We start from the raw sequence: 21,620 nt of genomic DNA, 5'->3' as shown, positions 1-21,620 counted from the left end.
CATTGTAGGTAGGGGTTTTTAGCAAAAGGCAATAAATCATCGCTTCCAGCAAGTCTGTATAAAAGTTTGAGATGGTCTCATCATTTCTGATAGCGCTGTGACCTCTCCGAAATTAAAATCTGTAAAACATAATTCAAGAAGATATTCAGTCTATAAAACACAAAACCGAAAAGCTAGCATTTAACTTACCTGATACATGTATTTCAGTTATGGGTTCAATGAGAAACATGAACATTATATATATAATATGCTATATATAACATAATATATTATATATACATTATATTTATATATAAATATAATGTATATATATATATAATACATATATTTACATGATACTTTAAATAATATATATAAATATATATACATGCATATATATATATATATAGATATATATATATATATATATATATATATATATATATATATATACCTGAAACAATCTACCTAAAGATTGCAACACGATTGTATGAAACTAATAGTAGTAATGATTTTAACCTGTAGTTTTTAATAAACTTCATGCACAGCTCTAATTGACTCGATTATTGAGTACTTTACTTTACAGTGTAAACCACATATACTATATATATATATATTTATTTATATATATGTATATATATATATATTTATATTGATATAACAAAAATAGACATAAACATAAATTTATATATATTTGTATAAGTATAGATATATAACATTATATTTTTATACAGATGCGCTTTTAAATTTAAAAAATTGTAATTTATTAATATAATTTGAAAATGTAATAATAGATATACAATATATAAATTATGTATATTATGTATATATTAATATGTATATGTTTCTACATACATGTATATTATTATTTATAGTTAATATATAGTAAAATATATTAAATATAAATATTAAGTTATACACATATAATATATATAATATTCAAATTTTGGCACTGAAAAAAAAAGAATACATGTTTACTTACATTGGTGTGCAAAATTATAGCAACCTCGTCTTCCATGTTGATTAAAAGATCGTCTCATCTCCGCTTAGCTCCAAGTTCATATATCTATCCATCATGTTAAAATTTAACTTGTAGTATTGTTATTTAATTGAATAAAAATATTTTTTTCTTTGATTGCAAAGAGTTACAAGCTAGACTGACCTCTAACTTTGAACCCCAAAGTAAACTTGTTAATTACCACAAATTTCGAAAAAAAAGTATTGATGTGCTACGCAGAATGTTGAAAATATCTGAGGAATTTACCAATAATGCATAAATAGCTCAAAGCAAAGAGCTGGCTATTATTCTATATATATATATATATATATATATATATGTATATATATATATTTCTTAAAGTCCGTGTGTCTGTTCGTCAAAAATCCGGCTATAGATTTTGATATCTTGAAATAAATATTACGTTTCGATGAGGATTGGATCTCACACCAGGCCATGCACAGGTCTTACGTCTAGCCCATTAGACTATGGAAGTCGAAGTTGTTGGCAAACCAATATAAGGCATTATATCAGAGCTATTTCTAACTGCTTTACGTATGACGCGGGTCATAGCATAACATCATGAGGAGCTGTTCGCTCACATTATTAAACTGCCTAATGACCCTAATAGCAAAACTCTCACTACTTCTCATTGTTTATAAGACAAAAAACTTTTCTCACGATATGTAGTTTGAAAGTTAGAATGGCAAATGTTGTTATATGTTAAATACAAATCAATTTTCTGTCCAAATACTCTTCTATTACACGGGCAACGCCGGGTGGCACAGCTAGTTTGAGCTATAAACATGTGCCAGGTTTTCTTAAATGAAAACAATAGAGTTAAAATATATTAAACCTGGATTGCATATTTGAACGAGTTCTGAATAAATATGTTATATGGAACTGCTAAGTTCGGAGGACTTTCAGCACAGCAACGTTAAATGAAACATAACATATGTCGTATTGACTAGTGGATTGCCATAATTTTTTACACTACGGTATGTTATGCGTTCGATTTCTTCTATTGTCATAATTTATGTTTCTAGCTGGTTTGGTATCATGCTCTAAAATCAAGGATCTTTCCAAGTGTATTAAGGTTCATTCTTGGGATTCACTATGTTTAATGATAAGGCAAATTCACAAGCTTGCGCCGCCCACAAGCCAATCACAAAATATAAATGGCAGAAATCTGCTTGTGAAGAGAGTTTCGTTACACGCAATTTTTTATTGAACGTTTCATGCTTGCAAATAATGGAAATAGCACTTGCCAATGATGCCCCAAAAAATGCAATGCAAGATATTCCATTTTAAACATTTTCAATGTTTTGGAAATTTCTATTTTAATTTGAGTTAGGCAAGAGTGCATCGATAGGACCTCTAGCATAGAACTTCATTAAGTTTCATTGCTACCATGATTGTTAGTATGATGATGTTAGTACACAAGTATGAGTCACCCGCAAGATAGAAGCAGCAAAAACCTGCAAGTCAAATGAGTTTTGTTATTCGTAAGTATTTATCTAATGTTTCCTGCTTGCAAATGATGAAAACAGCACTAGCTAATGACTAACATAAAAATTCTGTGCAAAATATTCCATTATAAATATTTTCAATACTTCAGACGTTCCGATTTTAATTTGAGTAATGCAGCCGTGAAACGTCAACACCTCTAGCATAGAATTCCTTGTCATTTTAACAAGGTGCCACCGTTAATCTACAACACGCAAATGTCCATGGGAAAATTTATTGCACGGTAACTGCGGCAGCTATTTAAATACACATCATCCACGTAATAATCCGCATCCACATAGCATTACTTTAAATGCACATAATCCACATAATAAACAATTAGAAAATAGATTTGTGTCAGCTTGTTTTAGTGTATGTTATGGTTGACTTGTCATCGTTCACTTATTTGTTGTTATCAATCGTAGGAATGTAGAACAGATGTCAGACTTCATCTGTTTTTTCTATTCGCTGATAAATTTCTCAGATGAGTCAGCTGTTAAATACCTGTATCCGGGAGTTAGGCGCTCTCATTGAAGTGTGAAATTCGCATGAGTCTGCTTCTTAATTGGAATGCCTTTATGAAATATGGTTAAGTAGGTTTCAGGCTACGAGAACTTAAATAACTCTCTGTGAACTCTAGCCAACAATCATAGAGCTATATGTACCCTACCAAGTAATCATAGAACTATGTATTTCTTACCAAACAATCATAAAGCCATGTGTACCTTAGCTAATAACTATATAGATCTATGTGTACCTTAGCGGATAATCATACAGCTATGCGTACTCTCGCCAATTATAATCATAGACCTATGTGAACTCTCGCCAATTATAATCATAGGGCTATGCATACTTTAACAAATAATCATTATGCTGTGTGTACCTTAGCTAATATTTATAGAGCTGTGTGTACCCTAGCAAATAGTCACAAAGCTATGTTAACCTTTGCCAATTATAATCATAGATCTATGCGTACTCTAGTAAATAATCATAGAATGATGCAACCTATAGCCAATATCAATAGAGCTATGTGTACCTTAGCCAATGATCTGAGAATAAAAACCAGCTAATTTTACTTCAAGCAATATAAACAAAACAAAACAGATTCTCTTTTACTGTTCATCAAACTAAACTCGTCTAAGGTTATTCATGTCTGCCATGCTTATGGGTATGTGGTAATTGTGTGACGTTTCAACTCCTATCATATACCTTCACAATTGTAGGAAAAAGTATAGCAGTTTTGAAAATTATTTTGGTTCAAATATGGTCGACAAGCATTGAATCTCAAAGATCTCATTGGCAGCAAATACATGTATGTGTGTTTCTGAACATCTTAAAACAAATTGATCTGAAATGTCCAACAGAGTTTAACGCTTGCAAGGAGTGACAACTTGCATAAGAGACACACACGGCCAATGGTAAAACTCACACTATTTCACTGGCTCACTATTATCAAGCGAGTTTTCGAGGTAAAGCCAATCGGAATCCTTATTGAAAATAAAAGGCAGCATAATATAAATTAAAGTTTCAAACTGATAAGCACTTACAGAGTGCTTAACAATTTGAAATTTTACCCCCAAATATTTTACTCGCCGAAACATGCTAATGGAGACTGTGTCAGAGTTGGAAACATTGAAAGTTAGAGTCTGCAGCAAATTGCGAATCAAAAGCTGTAAACATGCTAGGATGGTCATCACAAGAATTGTAACGCTGAAATAAAAATGCAAAGAACTGCTAAAATGTGTCAAAGTCAAAAGCAGTGCCACGTCAGTGTGGGAAACATTGAAAACTGACAAGCTGAGAGAAATGGCAATTAAACGTTGCTGCAAACAGCGTAGCAAACACAACCCAGCACAATTACTATACCGATAAAAATATTAAGCAAAGGAGCTATCTAACCATTACAACTGATGAAATTAGAGTATCTGGGACACCACCAACCATAGTACTGTAGATGTATGACCGTTTGATATTAATTACGATTATTGTTGATTGTCACCACTACATATGGAGGAGAACAATATATTACTTAAATTATCAGAGGATATTCTAGAAAGCAAACAACTTTACGGAGTGACAAGCACAAGCAGGAACATCAAATCATCACCAGTCAAAAGGAAATCGAGTATTTATAAAACTTTACATATATACATTTCTGAAGGTTTGTGTGTGCATGCGTGTGTGGGTGTATCCAACTATAACTATTGGAATTTTGGATTGAAAGCTTGTTACTAGCTGTATTTGGACTTACGGTAATTACAACTACAATACTCCAGTCTACGCCCGTAATCACTGAACTATAGAAACCTTACGAAAGTGTTGCACTTGTCTTATAGCATACACCGTACAAACAACAATACAGTGCAAAAGTTCAATCTAAATTAGTTCTTTTGATTAGTAACTAATATTACCTTATAAATTTCTTTATTTTTTGAAATTGTTGAAAAACTAATTTTTTGCCACCATTACTTTTTCTTTATTTGAAACTTTTAAATGTGTTGTTTCAATTTTAATTTTGGGTTTCACTTGAATTTTCGGTTTTTTATAAGGCTTGCTAAATCGGTAAAGGGGAATATATGTTTGTTTCTTAAAATCTTAAAACAAATTGACTTGAAATGTTTAACAGAGTTTAGCGCTTGCAAGGAGTCACAACTTGCATAATACCCACACAAGGAAAACATTAAATTTTCATTATTTCTTTTGCTCCTAATTATTCAGCTAGTTTTCAAAGTAAAAACTGTCTGGTCACTTATAAAATGCAGCATTTAGAGCAAATTTTCAAATTGTAAGGCACTTGCAGGGTGCCTAACAATTTGAAGTTTTACTCGGTGAATATTTTACTCACTGAAACATACTAATTGATGCTAGTTCCACATCCAGTCAATGAAAGGGAATTTTTTACATTCATCTAGAATGGGTCTGGATAAAAATCTGCACGAATAAAAACTTACGAGAATGCAGACTTTACACGATATGGTATCGGTAAACGATCAGTTAAAATTATTTGCTATAGACTATGGTCCAAAGTTATCAATGACATCCCAGTCTATTTTATTCACTTTAAACTATAGTCTAGAGGTCAATAGTAACCAGTTATAGTTACCAAGTCTCCATAGCGTATTTGCACTGATTGAACACTGTACATAGTGAATAGGCTGAACCTTAGCTGCACGTGGAACTCATATTTGAGTTACTGAATGAGATTTCTGTTAGAGGTGCCCTGTTTCAAATTGCATCAGTCATTTAGAATGCTTTTACCTGCTGCTGCTTTCATAAGCAAACATTTCAAACATCAGTTAAGCGTATAATTGGTAACGAAGCATGAAGGTAAATAATTGTTGTGAAAGTATCTGTTCTTTGTAAACTGTCAAAATCCAGATGGTACTGTTTAAAATGTTATTTTATACAAGGAATTTACTAGAAAATCTACAGGAAGCAACTATAAAGGCAGTCAGCATCTCAAGGATCCACCCAATGATTGTGGTTGTTTAAAAAACACTTTTTGCATATGAGCTACACAAAATTATATATATTAAAATAAAGGTAATGCAGATTTGAAAGTTTTTCAATTTTTTGCAAAACTAAATGGTTTTCTAATACTAAAGTAATGATCCTAGTAGGAAAGGCTAGCAGAAATCTTATTTAAGTCTATCATCACTCCAACTCTCGATGATTTAGGATATTTGAAAATAATCTCTGTTTCAGTCAAGGTCCTAGTACAAGAATTAATGCTCAATTAAATAGCTTTGTCTATGCAAGCTTTAAGTTGTATCGTATCTAAGAAATCTAGGAGTCATGTCCTCTTTGTTCTCACTCAATGATTACCATCTATAAAGTATAATGGCTCGTCTTAACTTTTAAACTCTTAACCTATTTAGATGGCTCAGATCTGTTTTTTTTTTCAATTTATAATTGATTTAATGATCAACTAATGATTTAATGATCAACAAATACATCTTATGGACATCAGTATTATATGGCTGATTGCTCGGGCTTATTTATGCATTTGTAATTGTCTCATAAAAGACATTGTTAAGAACAGGCTATCAATGCAGCTATAACTCTATTATTCAGAGAAATACCCACAAGCAATACCAATAGGAAAATTAAGTTTTGGAGTAAAATTTCTATTAAACTGCATGCAGTTGATTACTACATCCTACTAACATTAAATATTTACAAACACTCAAACTCTGGTTCCAATGATTTGTCAAGAATCATACCCATGTTAAGCACTAGGCTTCTATTGGGCGAATTATGCAAATATGTAATTTTGCACAATGAGCTACGGTGTGATAAGTACTTCAGTGGATATTTGCATATGGAGGATTAGTACAATTGCTTTGTTAAAAAGTTAGAGACTTCTATGCCAGAGGACTTAGCAGCATACTTGGAACTGCCCAAATTAGAATAGGAACTACTGAAGTGTAGAAATGTTTAAAATGGAATTGCTTGCGCAGTTATTTCTTGCACATCATTAGCATGAGTCGTGTCTATTTTTTTAAACATGAAATATTTGATAAAAATTTGCGAGGAAAGAAAATCTTGCTGGACTTGCGGACTGTGTGCCATTTCCTATTTTCAGCTGACACAATCTTGTGGTGCAGCTGTGTCATGGAAGAATAGTGATAGTCTGCTACCATGAACTATAATAATATAGTTTAATAGTTGTTATATAACTATAATAACTTAATATGAATATGTTATACTAAATATAACTATTCTTTTAAAAATTTAATAATTATAATCAATTATCCTACATGTAATTATTTTATTATTGTGGAGTGCATTATTATTATTACTCATACATTCTATGCATACCTCTATGTGTATGAAATATAAAGACTAATTTACTGCAGTTGAAAAACTAAAGAGAATAGTTTTTGAAGGACTGTGTCTGCAAAAAAAACATACTGCTTAAAAGAATAGAGTAAATGCCTATGATTTACTGTAAGCAGACCATAACATGGTGTTGGTAGATACAATAGTGTTTATCTCAAGTGCTAACACAGTCATCGCATTAGACGTAAAGGTCATATATACCCTTTAGCATTATACTAACTGCTCTCATAGCAGTACAATACTTGACAGAGTTTGACTGACCAGCTACCAGACCGTAGAGAAAAAAGGCGTGCCAGGGTTGAGTAGAAAAGGAAGAGCCAGCAAAGCCACATATCATGCAGCATCCTCCAACTATAGCTGCCACTCGGCATCCTAATTTCTTAATCAGCACAGAAGCCACAGGGCCTGCCAACAGGTATATGTACACAAATATTTTATGTTTTTGTAAAGCAAACAAATTTTGATCTCATTTATTCCAAAAATAATGTATTATATTAATATCAGTACTGTTATTAATGTATTGATATTGTATTAACAGTATTCTGATCAGCTTGATTTGTTTAAACAGATTACTGATATATTGTGTAAATTGTGTGACAAAGTCTGTCAGTTTTGCAGTATTTCATGTTCTAAATTTTGTTTCCATTTTTAAATGTTTATTGATCTAGTAAGCTCAAAACACAAAAATTGTCAGTGGTAGTGGTGTCAGGAAAGGCCCTTGCGGTGCACTGCAAAGAGACAACCCTTACAGACCATGAGGATTTGCCTCAGTACACCCTAAAACTCATAAAATGTTTAGTTCAAGTGATTGGAGAAGATGATGTCTTGGAAGACTTGCTATGGTATGCTCCTGTTAATAGGTTAGTGCTTTTTATAATAAATCTCAACAACTTTTCCTATAATAAGAACCACGTCTGTCTGTGATGACTCACACTGTTTTGTAAAAGGAAAAACACTGGAAATATTTTAAGCTATAGATTAAAAGAAACATTATGGTGAGATATTATAGTCTTTAACAACATTTTTATTTTAATAAGATTTTCGTAATGGCTAATTCAGTTACATATTTATTGAATTAGACAAAGTTAAAACTAGCATGAGTTGAGAACAGTTGAATGCCATGCATTCGAACCTTGTATGGAGCGATCCATAGATATAGTAAACCCTAGATTGGCGAATAGCTGTCATTACAATAGAGCAAAAGTGAGGCATATAATTGGGTCAGGTATAATTGCAGTGGCTCAAAACCTGGTCAGTTTCTGGGTCGTTTTGTAGAGGTGGAGCTTAATCCGGAAATGCAAATGTTTCGTCGGCACTAAGCGACGAGGTTTTAAGCAAGTGCCAATGTTTAGTCGGTTAGAAATTGAGTCTGTAATCTTTTTTATTTTTTGTAACAAAATAAGTCATAAACATCGTTTTAGACAAATCTTTAATCAAAAATATGAGATCTTTCATCAAACTAGCATAACGTATTCACGTAGTTGTTTATCGAAAATAGTAATCGAAAATTGTTTAACGAAATAGTAACATGCTTCAAAACGGAAAAAAATCTTCTCAAAAATACATCATTAATTATTCTGTATTCGTTTATACAGTGTGTATGAAAAATATCTTACATACGTTGTAATATGATTGCACTTACATGTATGTAACGCGGTATTACATAAGTTATTGAATATTTGTGATTATGTTCTAACCAAATAAAATGCACATTGAAACAATTGTCTACTTTGCTACCATTCTGAGAGCTAAAGAAAATTCTATTTCATTTTAGTGTAACTATTATGTTAGCGTATCGTAAGACAAAGATTGTAAAAAGGCAACAGAAGACATTAGTCTATCTTATCTTTAATGCAAACACCGACTTCTCCAACAACTAACTTTATTTAGATTTTGAACATGACCGCACTCTGTAGGTAATCATTTGTCAATTTGTTTATATATTTATTATTTATGTACAGCATTGTGTGACCAAAAAAGTTTTCTTCATTTGTTGAGCAAAAAATATTTTCTTATTGTTGGTATGATGATGTATTTTCTTGCTCCAATATAAATTATGCATGTGGCAATTGTTGTGCATCATTGTTAGCAGCTTTCCCGTTACCTCCACAAGCACAATGTAGCCAATTCTGGAAAATCAGAGGGCAGCACACACAAAACCTTTAGCATGATGTATGTATATTGGCATTGCTGACGTTGTACAACATACATTGTTTGAAAAGTCGATGCGCAATGACAAAATGTCTGGTGATGGACCACTGGAACAATGATGGGAAGTAGGTTGTTTCAGTTATCGGACAAATCTATCATGATAAATTGTAAAGTTTAATAATTTTACTTTATTTGATATAAAAAAAATGTTGCACATAACTTAATTACTACCACATCAGCACCAAAACCATAAAAGGCTTTTAACAAGCACAAATGAGAACAGAATAACACAGTAGAAAAGGGCTACATATACTACATGTAGATATGTGAAAATAAGTGAATATAAGTCTGGGTTATTTAACAAAAAGTTAGTGTTGAAAATCCTGAATGTTTTATGTATACAGGTATGTTTTAATTTGATCAATATATTCACTCAAAATTGAGCTCAGTACAAGCTGAAACAGTTCGAGTTTTTGCATATAAAAGTATTCCTATCTAGAACAAGTTTGTTCTCTATGGCTGCAGATGAACTGGCAATGAGGTGGAAGGCACGCCAGATGCCTTCTGGTGTGCCCTCCCTTCATTGCCAGTTCACCCACAGCTATAGGGAACAAACTTGTTCTATGCCTATCTAGATATTGCATGTATTAGAAAGCCTCAGGAAGCATTTTTGCTCTGTCATTTCTTACTTCCTGCAAACTCCTCTTGGAGATCCTTGATCTAAAATAAAAACAATCATAGCATGTGTATTTACATCTCCTTGAACTTGTAAAGTACTGTGAATGCAGTATTCAAGTGGCATTATTTGCGACGATTTTTGACTTTGACAGGAATATTATTTGTTAATTTAATGAAGTAGATTGGAAAGTTACATTGGACATTGTGATTAGCTGGAAGTTAATGTGGCGATCTCAAAGAACCGGGCAAATCTGCTTTTGCTAGTTCCTGACTTTATTACTGTTTTTACAGTAGTTTTATTTCACAATTATTTCCTGGCTTCATATATCTTCTCCGATCCTAGATTGCTCAACCGACTTAGCCCATAGAGTTGACTTGTAGAAGACAACAGCGACATTAGTCCAAGTACTCTGTCTACGAATCGGATGGTGTTGTGGCACCTTGTAATCAATTTCTCAAAGAGTTGATAACAACTCCAGAGATGCTCCCAAATCCTGATTAGAGATTTGCAAATCACATCAAATCCCCAATCATGAGATTGGCATCAAAGCACCATAAAAATGGATTATCCAGCTTGTAAATTAAATCAAATTAAAACCATCAATTACATAGTGGATGATGGTTTTAATTTCATTTTATTTAAAAGCTGAGCAGTCACCCTTCTAAGTAATTTGATTTGGAGCAAAACGCATGCCAGCGATTTGATGTGCTTTACAAATCTGGAATCAAAGGTTTGGGAGCATCGCTGGACAACTCTCTCCAATTCAGACACTGAGCATTAACCCTAAAGTGACACGAAAGCATCATGCAACAGGGTTCTAATTTTAAAACTGAGTTACTGAATATTACCACTCACCAGACTGTTAGGAATGAAAGTAACATCAGGTGTCTGAGTTACATTTATAATGCTGTCGCTTGTGGCGTTTTGTAGATGCTCTCCACATCTATGGAAGCTCGCATAGCCTCTGCCCTTACTCCTACCCGTCCTGAGCAAGCACTGCATTTCCTCCTTATCTTGAGCTATAAATCAGAATGCTCGAAGCATTGAATGTTTGGCTGGATGTGAACAGGCAGCTTAACAGATATCGCAGTTGGCAGCAAATAATTTGTTTCTAAAACCTAATCCTGCCTACACAAGGGGTTCTTCTGCATTATCCTACTATAACTTCACGTTTTTCTAGCTACTAATATAGGGCTATAAATGGCTTGAAGATCCGCCTACCAATGAAATTCCACATTTAACCATAATTAATATTGCACAATATGCCTAACATTTTATTGCTGGTTATGTGAGTGAGTACCTCCGTGTTACTATCAGATGTATTGTCTTGAGGATGCGGTCTCTTTGTTGGATTCTGTGACTAAAAATGTAAACAATACGTAAATTATGTATATCGACACCATGTGACAACATATATGAGTTTATGCACATGTATAGCATATTTATATTTGTGGGCACAATCTAACTAAAATCAAATTGGCAAAAGAGTCCAAACAAAGGCCTGGTTGCCAGGTCTCCAAAATAAGCATTCATTTTATCTTGCTTTTAATGATCGTTTTTGCAAATTTTAGGTGTATAAAATTAAATGTAAAATAAAATATTACGTCCAAGTTTAACCAAAGGTGTGAACTGCAGTATAATACTATCTGGCGCATGTGTGAGGCCTCGGGATGAGAAATTCTCAAGAAAAATTAGACAGATTGCCGTAAACTTCACTGGCTATTGGGTCAAGGATATGGTACCTGAGCGTTCCAATCAAGTCCTTGCTTCTTTGCAATTCTACCAAATTTCTATGAGAGTGTAGATGAATTAAAATAAGAGAAAATGTTTTTGAACTTTGATGTACTGTGAGACCGAAAGCAAAGTATCGAATACAGCTTAGACATGTCGCAACCCTCACGGTAGTGTAGACTTAGATTTACTGCATTCTCTGATTTCGGGCTTACAAGAATATAAATGTGCACGCGTGCTTTTGTTACAAGATAGCTATTTCAGAAATGAGACAAATTAAAATCCATAAAAGTAATAAATATTATTAATCATCTCTATGTAAAATCCATACTATACTATCTGTGCATTTGCAAAGACATGGAAGAATAGCCCTGTCTAAATATATTGGACATACAATGACCGAGTTTTGCTGTCCAAAAATATCCCTTATAATAGGCTGAGTAAAATATTCTTGGTGTACCGGTAACTTACCCTCCACTGTTCTTTGTACTTTTCCTTCTGGGTTTGCTGTCTTTCAGGGCCGTACATGCAGCCATACTCTTTTTCTTTGCCATACATACATAAATAGCCTTGACTGTCATGAATGACGTTCTCACCTCTCCAAATATTTTCACCTTGCTAAATTAGAGCAGATAAAATTTTAAAATTAAGAAACATGGTACAGATTTTTTAGATTCATTGGCTGAAGAGGTTGTAGGTTTTTAGCCTTACTTGATTGCTAACACTCAATTGAGAACTAACTGCTGCATGTATATAATGCTTTATGCATTTATTGCTTGCTTGATTGTAGTTATTAATATACAATGATTTTTAATGTCATTTCAATTGCATGCCAATGCTTGTACACTGAAGCCCATGTATATCTTCTAATCAAGGCTGCACTATAAGCTTGATTGGAATCCACTGCATGTCTGTATATACACGAATTTCCACTTCGTCAAATTAAGCTTAAGAGTTGAGTGTCTATAGAGAGTAATCCTTTATTGCTGAGAGGTAGATGGTGTGTATCCAGTGTGAGTTGCTAGTGAACTGATGAAAATTGTGTCAACTCTGATTCCATTAGGGCCTGTGATGTCATAGATCACATGGTACAAAAACAAACCAAAAAGGGCTTCATAAAACTGCAGCATAAAACATATAAGCTACTATTGACATGTACTTCTATTGCACAACAACCAAGCATAGGCCTACATTTTACAATCAAGGTTACACTAAAATATCCGAGGTATAAAATGTTCATTTTCAACACAAGATCACAAATTAGGCAGTGGAGAAAAAGTGCTTTAAGGATATGAGATTACCTTAAAAAGTCTTTCATGCTTGTTGAATATGCCGTCTTCATGGTATGTGTAAAACTTGTTGCCATATTCGATTTCATGGGCTTTGATGGCTTGCTCAGCTTCGTCTAACAATGAGAGAAGAAGGAGCGGCATAATGTTTAAATGCACTGCAATTAAAAAATATATTTGGTAGGCCCTCAGGCTCCTCGTAGAAGTTGACTGTTGTCAGCGATCATGTCATTCAGCTATCGAGGCTTCAATAACCTACCGCCACGATTGCCGACTACAGGCACGGGAGGCCTGTAGGTAGGCCTATATAGAAGATGAAATGACGAATACAAAAAGTCAGTTATGAATACATGATGACCCACTGAGGTCTTCTTTTAGGGTTGAAGCAATATGAATATGCAGTGCATTTCAATTAATTGTTTAAGACAAATTGTAAGCAGTAAGCAACTCTGACTACTGAGGACTACTGATCCCAGGCAGACTGTCTAGTCCGAAAATATAACTGCCCTGCATTGCAGGAGACTACAAAAACTTGCTTTACCTTGTTATATGTGTTATCGAAGGATTTGACTTACTTGACAGCACAATAACATCAATGATTAATGACTACAAGTTCCACTTCAATCTAAACTATGCCAATGTGGTTTATTATGTTTAGGTAAGCCGCCTTGTTGTTATGAATTACCAAAAGTGTGGAGTCCCAATTGTAGGACTTGACCTAGATCTTCAGTGTGAGACTAGCTATGTTAAATGTTGGAGGTGGATAATGACAATCAATTATACTTTATTCTTATGAACCAAAACCCAATACACAAGTAGCAAAATTCTAGAATATAAGATAGATAACAAGTAGTAAAAGCTAAGTAGAATAATCTCTTACGCCAACAGCTGTATAGGCTCTTAAACTCGTCTTGTATGTCTACAAGTGTCACTGTCAAAAGAGGCTGAGCTACTAAAAACCTCAGCTTTTATAGGCATTTAGGATAGCCTGAGGACGGGTATATATAATGTTCGTATCATATTCTATGTTGTAGGAGTAAGTCCATTGGAAGGAACACTGTGTTTGGATACGTCATCTGAACAGCGCTGTCTCTGTGTTTTGAAACTGGGATTGCATAATATTGCTTCCGTTGGCACTGTGACATGTCATGGAAAAATACCAGCTTAGGGTGAGGGTAAGTTCAGTTATTTTTGGTAGTGCTTGTTGATGGGTGGATAGATGTAATTACTCCCAAATTCCTTGGCGGTTTCCACAGGCGGTGTTGACGGTGTTGACTCATCAGTTTCCAAGAGTGATGTCTTCTAATTCTGACATTTCCAATTAGAGAATCTTTTGATGTCTCTTAGGCGTCTTGATGCTCGTACAAATTATATGCTTGTGCTGCGGTCTGGCTACCTTCCCTGCTGGTATCTTATTTTCGAAGTATTTCCATACAACAACCTTGCCTCCTCTCCTACACTTTTTGTGAACCAAACAGATGAGATACAGCTTAGGCCTGGCTGTGCTACTGACAACGTACCATTGTAGTAACAAGTTCAAATAAAATTTGAGATACACAATTAAATGGTTGTTCCTTAGGTAGCTACATACTGTCGTTGTTTCAAAAGGTGCTACAGTTGAGACTTGGTAGTAATATAAAGTTAGTTGTTAAAAAAGTGTGTGCTTGCAGCAAATACAGTAAAGATAAGAAACTGATGACTTCCGTTGCCTTCATTTTTACAATCAATGCCTAACGAGATGCTAATACTAATATTTACAGTGAAATAAAATAGAATCATTTTAGGCTCTCAGAATGGTAACAAAGTGGACAACCGTTTTAATGTGCATTTTATTTGTTCAGAACATAATTGTAACTGTTCAATATTTTATGTAATACCGCTTTAAAAAAGTGTATTCATATTAAAAAATATAAAACTATTTTTCAAATATAAACGAATACAGAATAATTAGTGATGTATTTTTTAGAAGATTTTTTCCGTTTCGTGAGCGTGTTACCAATTATTCTTAACAAGAAAAAACAACGATAAACAGCTATGTAAATACTTTATGTTATTTTGATAAAAGAACTCACATTTGTAATTAGAAATTTGCTTGAAAAAGATGCTTATGTGATATTTTGTTAAACAAAAAGATAACTACTCGATTTTTTAACAACTAAACGTTTGCAGTAGTTCGACTAACTTTAAAGCTTTTGTATTTCCGGATTAAGCTTCACCTCTACAAAACGACCCAGAAACTGACCAGGTTTTGAGTCACTGCAATTATACCTGACCCTATAATTGGCTGTTGTTCTCACGACGTTACGTCGCAGTGATGTGCATCATTGCGACAGAGCCTTCAGCTGAGCAATGAGTTTAGTAGTGAAAGCATGCTTGTCCAACTAGTTTTTAAGCCATAAACATTACAATAAGACCAAATTATTGATGAAATGTCATCAAAGGAGACTACAAGGCCCCAGGTATGTGAACCCACCCTACAAATTTTAAATACTTGGTAAACCTAACCTTTGCACGTGTACTATGTCATTGGTTCACGTTGTAAGAAACTACTGGAAACAAACCAACTCAGCTGAACTTACTTGTCTTATCATGGTCTCATAACAACGAACATACTTTTCTATGATTATTCTGAATTGAAAGTGAAATGAATGAATGCTTGGGACTATTAAAAGAAAGAGTGTGTAGACTGATTACAACAACACATATTACAAACTTGTCTCTCAGCTGATAGGGTTGTAATCTGGCTTGGCATGATTGATCGAATGCCTTTTTTGTCTCATTCCAAGTAATGTAATGATATTCATTTTACTACATGTATGTATTTTTAATTTTTAAGCTAAGAAAAAGTCAAGCCACAGCTGGTGCTGTGCCTATGGATGTTCAAGCAATCTTGAGAAATGCCCAGATCTGGCAGTTCATCGCTTTCCAAATGAGAAACGAGCTGAAACCCGTAATGCTTGAATAAAGGTGGTGCGAAGACAGGATTGGACTCCAACATCAACCTCTGTATTATGCAGTGAGCATGTTGAGAAAGACTGCTACAAGATTCTACCAGGTATTGGAAAAAACCAATGCTAAAATCTGACGCAATACCTACAATATTTACAGCTTATCCAACCTACCTTCAGCCAAAAGCTGGAAAAATACAGACACCAACCATAAGAACAGAAAGCCTGCCGAAACGTGTAAGAACATTTCAGACAGCAGCCAGCACCGTAATACCTGACCCTGAAAATACTACACCTAGTGATATTACTATCCATGATGATAAGCAACCTGTAGCTTCTGACAATCAGGACACAACTACAGCCTCGACAACGAGCTGCCGACGTGGTGGTAGACCTAAACAGCCTGCTGTAACACGTATCTCAATATTAAAAAGAAGAATCAAAACTCTACAGCAGAGAGTCTGTCGATTAGAGTAGAGGAATAGGATTCAAAATAATTTGATCGCAATACTGAAAAACGACAATAAACTTAACAATATGGAGCTTACATCGGTAGATGGATGTCTAGGAGAATTATTGTCTCATGCACATTGCATGCCACTAATCTTCTCAAAACTATAGTAAATCGCTATATTAAAATCAGAATACACTATGCCACTTCAAAGCAGGAATCTAATTCAATCAACCTTAGACAACAACTATCTCGTCTAGTTATTTTCAGTCATGTCTAATGTGTGTTTAATACAGTGGTCCAACTTAACTGCTTCTAAATCTCATTTGATTCATTAGTTCGTTATTAGTTTAATTTCTATTTGATCATCTCTTTGTATTATCAATGATATAGAAGCTTCTAAATCATTGTTATTATCATTACCATGTGTCTAAGATTCCTGCCCTTCTCATCCAAAGTCAGTTTTATATATTATCAATAAAATATGCAGTCTCAGATGCACAAACTATGGAAAAATTGAGCAGTTTTTAGTGATAAGTCAATAGGAGTTAATAGATCTGCTAATTCGCTTTACACATCACCATAACGTTGCGTCATGCTAATTATAGGCCTCACTTGTTTTCGTTATTCCCATATCTAGGGTTTACTATATCTATGGTTGAGAACAATATTTTAACAAAATATTTACAATCAAAGTTTTTTTATGCATTTTTTGTAAAGTATCAAACTGATATGCCAAAAAGCTCTTATGAATCAAAACTAGTCAGTTTTAGGCTTTGTACACTAAGAACACAATAATACATGCACTAATAATAATAATAAGTAATAATAACAATAACAATAATAATAATAGTAATAATAATAATAATATTGAGGAAGGTCCTCTCTTAGTGGAATTGAGGAAGATGTTGGATCCTTTGACCTTTTGTTAAGACCCGGACTTACCACGGACTAAAACCAGTCATTCACCACCACACGACTGTGAAGAAAAACCTTTACAATAATAATAATGATAGTAATAATAATATTAATAGTAATAATAATAGTAATAAGTAATAATTATGGTAATACTAATGATAATAAGCAATAATACTAATAATAATAATAATTATAATAATAATAATAGACATAGAGAAGAAGGAAGTAGATAGAAAGCAATTCTCTGCCTACTAGGATCAGCAAAGATACTGGGAAAGTGTTGGATATTCCAGGTTAGGGTCCTTAGCCAAATACCAAAGTATCACTAGCTAAGGAGCTGAGGAAATCAACAAGGAAAATAATAATACTAACAATAATAGTACAAATCTAATACTGATAGTAATATTAGTTATAATAACAATAATACTAATAATAGTACTAATAATAACAATAAGAATAACAATAATAATTATAATATTAATAATAATAATCATAAAAATACTAATAATGCAATACCGGTTTACTAGATTAGACTGCGTACCAAATAGAAAAGTCGTAGCCACGTGAGCAGTTGATATAAGACCGCTCTGATGAACATCGATATGAAAAAACTTCTGGTGAGCTATTGTCATGTTAATAACCATTGCCAGGCCAAAACCCATGTGAAATCCGTGGGAGATCATGGAGGGAAGCATAATGATGTATGCGAAACATTTGCCCTTTTCTAAATGTCTTCTATTGCAGGCAACATTTACAGACAGCGTAATGCTGACCAGTTGAAGCTCCTTACATCTGCATATGTTGGAGATTATGATAGCGCAGATTTCACGTAAGATGGTATCACTGCCTGGCTAAAAGGTTAACAGCTATTATTGATCATTGATGTAACTTGCTGTCGATGATAAACATTCTAAGAGAAACTTACACAAAGTCTTTACAAGTTTTGTCAGAAATTATTTGTATTTTTCTATTGTTTGTGATTGGTTTTGATATTTGGATGATCTGACTGCCAGGATGTTTCAAGATTACAATTTACAAAACTGGACAGCGGTTAAACTTCTCAGAAAGGAATTTTGTGCAAAATTTTGTCACTATTTGCTATCGTTGCTCTCATTCAGAGCTGCTCTCAAATCATGGTGATTTGAATATTCGAATATTTGAATATTTGAAACAAATCATATTGTACTGATTTGACACAGAGGGTGATTTGATTTGATTCGATTTGAAAAGTTTTGGAAGTAACTTGATTTGATTTGAAGTTTCGGGCTGAATTGAAGACTTGATTTGAAAAATAAATCAAATCACATCGCTATCAATAGCCTTGTCTTCTGTAACCAATCGAAGCATTTTTTCGACGTTTGCGAAGTTAGCCCAAACTTTGGCAAGAAATCCATAGCATCGATACCGAGGCTAAGCAACCGCATGCGTGTCCCTCTACAGAAAAAAGAAAAAGACCGCGTGTCGTGTGTGTAAAAGAAATCAACACGAGCAGCTCTGGTAAGTTGTGGCAAAGGCATGTTTGTAGTTGTGGTGTTGGCATTGAATACTTTGATGTCAATTATTTGATTGCTAGAAATTGGTTGTGGCTATCCCACTCTAACCTCACAGTCACTAGTCAAAATAAAATTTACTTAGGCTGTGCCTACGGCATGAATGAATGAATGAATGAATAGAGTATTATAATATATATAATATTCTATACAATACTATTCCATGCTGCAGACACATTCAATATTCACAGTAATGACAACGTTCATGAATATAAATATGCATTATATTATAATTGGGAAGAATTTATTTAATAAAATAAATTAAAATTTTATTTGTTATATCAAATTTATTAGAATAATATTAAATAAAATTTTGATATAATTTATTTTTTTAAATTATAAATGAATAGCATAACAATAACAGTCTATCTAAGTTTGTATAATAAATGTAATAATTATATATCATACATAGTTTTAACATTACCATTTATGTATACATTACTATTATATAAATTAATTATATTATATGTATAATAATATAACTAATAATAATTTATACACAGTCACTTACTTACTAAGTGAAGTATAATACTTAAAACGGGATTCCGATTAAAAAGGACGATGTACAGAAAGAGGAAGTCACATGCACTCAGCGAATACAAATATGTGATAATGAAGATATGTTCGCTGATTTTTTGAATAGGGCACCTTTAGCTAGTACAAGTAACCTGGATACAGTAAATCAAGAGATTGAAAAGTATATGGCGAAAAGCAGATCTTCTTGTAACACACACTCTAAGCTATTGGCAAGGTGAGACACAGTTACTGAGGCTTAGCAAGCTGGCACGGAGGTCCTTTCAGTACCAGCTTCATCAGCCCCCATAGAATGGGTTTTTAGTAAAAGTGGCTTCATCATGAGGCCACACAGGAGCTCCTTGACATCTGAACACTTGTGCAAGCTAGTTTTGCTAAAATGCAACAAGTGTATTTAAGTAAATGTGTTAATATTATGTAACTGTTAATTATAGGCTCATTGCTTAATTTCGTCTCTTTCAAGTTTAAGCCTCAGTAACTGTGTTTCACTTGCCAATATTTCCAGGTTTTATCTTATATTTGTATCTTATATTTTGTAACTTTAAACAAACATCTAAAGTTTTTTTTACATTTGTACATTCTTGCTTAAAAGCTTCCATAAAAGCAAATTCACCGCCATAACCATAAACTGTTACATAACCCTCCACTCATTCATTGATCGAACTAATGGTATGATGTGCTCTGTAATGATGTTTTAACATACCTCATAGAACAAAGAACAAAGCCGTATCTAGTGATGAATTTAGCATACACAATACATATAGTGGTACAGAGATACAGCTATACTATTCCTATCCATAGAACCCAAAACGGACAGGGGGGCAAACCCCCTACCCTTCCCCTGGTTCAGGTCCTATGGATAGGAGTACAGGCTACGCCGCTACAGCATTACTGTAGATTGATCATACTATGCAACAATTGAGCGAACAATTTGAAAGAGTATTTCAAATCATTCTCAAATGATTCAGGATTTGAATTCGTTATTGGGCTGATTCGATTTGATTTGATTTGCTTCGAATCTGCTGACAAGGGTATTTGTCAGCAGATTTGGGGTATTTGAATTGATTTGTAGTTTGCCGGATAGGATTTGATTTGATTTGAGTCATAAAAAAGTCATTTGAAAGCAGCTCTGCTCTCATTGATTCTGACTATTGTGTTCAAGTTGCAGCGTTATGCATTTATATTATGGAGTTCTCTTTGCAGCTATAGACATCATTATCACAATTTTGCTTGATCTGAGATGTTGATAATTTCTGATAAAATGTATTAAAATTTGGTGCAAGTTCATCTTTAAAAAGGCATAAAAGATGATATCAAAGGTTTGTTATGAAACAGTTTTCAAAAGCCGAACAGTTTCATTTTTCACAGGAAAAACATTCTACAAAGACTTTTTATGCTTATAAGGCAAAGTTTTGCCAGCCAATTTGTGCTAAACAAACGTGTTTTTAATAGCAAAAAACATAAAATAATGATTAATTATACAGACAGATTGTTAGTGAGGTCTAAAAAATTGAGCTTGGTCAACCACTACAGGGTGTATCATTAAGGACGTTACATCTAAAAATTTTATGTGTGCTGGAGAGTTATCAAGGGCCACAGATTTCATGTCAATTGGTCTTGTTAAATTTTCAAACTTTTGTAACAATTCTGCAAATGGAACTCATATTTGAGTTAGAGTATGAGATGTTTGTTAGAGATGCCCAGATCCAGAATGCACCAGCCAATCCAAATAAATGATCTGACCTACTGATTCTTACTAAGGACTAATTTAATTCAGATGCTGATCCAGATCTTTGGGGTTGCTTAGATAATTGTTTATTTGTTGGAAAATATAAAGATAACTTTACTTATTTATGAAAGAAATACATGGATTCATATACTGTATATGCACATTTATTAACAACTGTAGTCAGATTAAGTTAATGCTACTTAGTAATTACTGTTAGGTTTTCAGCTTTATTTTTTAGATCTCTCCTTCAGTGAAACTTGCTCCATTCAACTAGTGCTGCACAATATCTTTGCATGTACATTCGATTATTTGGTGT

The 21,620-nt window shown here is 33.5% G+C and overlaps 1 protein-coding gene across 1 annotated transcript in view; it reads left to right on the top strand.

Annotated features, from left to right (window-relative positions):
* Window positions 1–21,620, top strand: part of LOC137408426 (uncharacterized) — a 301,367-nt gene that overhangs the window by 44,011 nt on the left and 235,736 nt on the right. The window lies entirely within an intron of this gene.

The sequence above is a fragment of the Watersipora subatra genome, chromosome 11 (genome assembly GCF_963576615.1).
Source record: "Watersipora subatra chromosome 11, tzWatSuba1.1, whole genome shotgun sequence".
NCBI lineage: Eukaryota > Metazoa > Bryozoa > Gymnolaemata > Cheilostomatida > Watersiporidae > Watersipora > Watersipora subatra.
The sequence above is the reverse complement of the archived record's forward strand: the minus strand, read 5'-3'. Positions and strand labels throughout refer to the sequence as shown.